Raw genomic sequence first — 361 nt, forward strand, 5'->3', positions numbered from 1 at the left:
CGCCAAAGACGAGTTTTTACGGCTTTTCGTGTTTTAACTGTTATACACTCGGGGGCGCTATTGCGCGTCTTCTGAACGAGTACAAAACCTCCCGAACAAAAAACACATGTGAACAGGACTGAGAAACTAGTGATCTCTTATGTAAACAGATGCATATGAAAAATAATGCGATCATCAGCAATGGCAGCATATAAATGAAAACTGCATAATGTTACAGAGTAAAATGTTGATCCAGGAAGTGGTATATGTCTGTGCAAGCTTTGGAGGTGTTGATGGAAGCGATTTACTGGATTTATGCTTTGATAATCGTACTGAATATTATCCAGATGTAGTTTTTGATAAAAATGTGATTTTCTCACCT

This window comes from Sinocyclocheilus rhinocerous, unplaced genomic scaffold, assembly GCF_001515625.1.
Source record: "Sinocyclocheilus rhinocerous isolate Xijiao unplaced genomic scaffold, SAMN03320098_v1.1 scaffold104, whole genome shotgun sequence".
In the NCBI taxonomy this organism is placed as follows: domain Eukaryota; kingdom Metazoa; phylum Chordata; class Actinopteri; order Cypriniformes; family Cyprinidae; genus Sinocyclocheilus; species Sinocyclocheilus rhinocerous.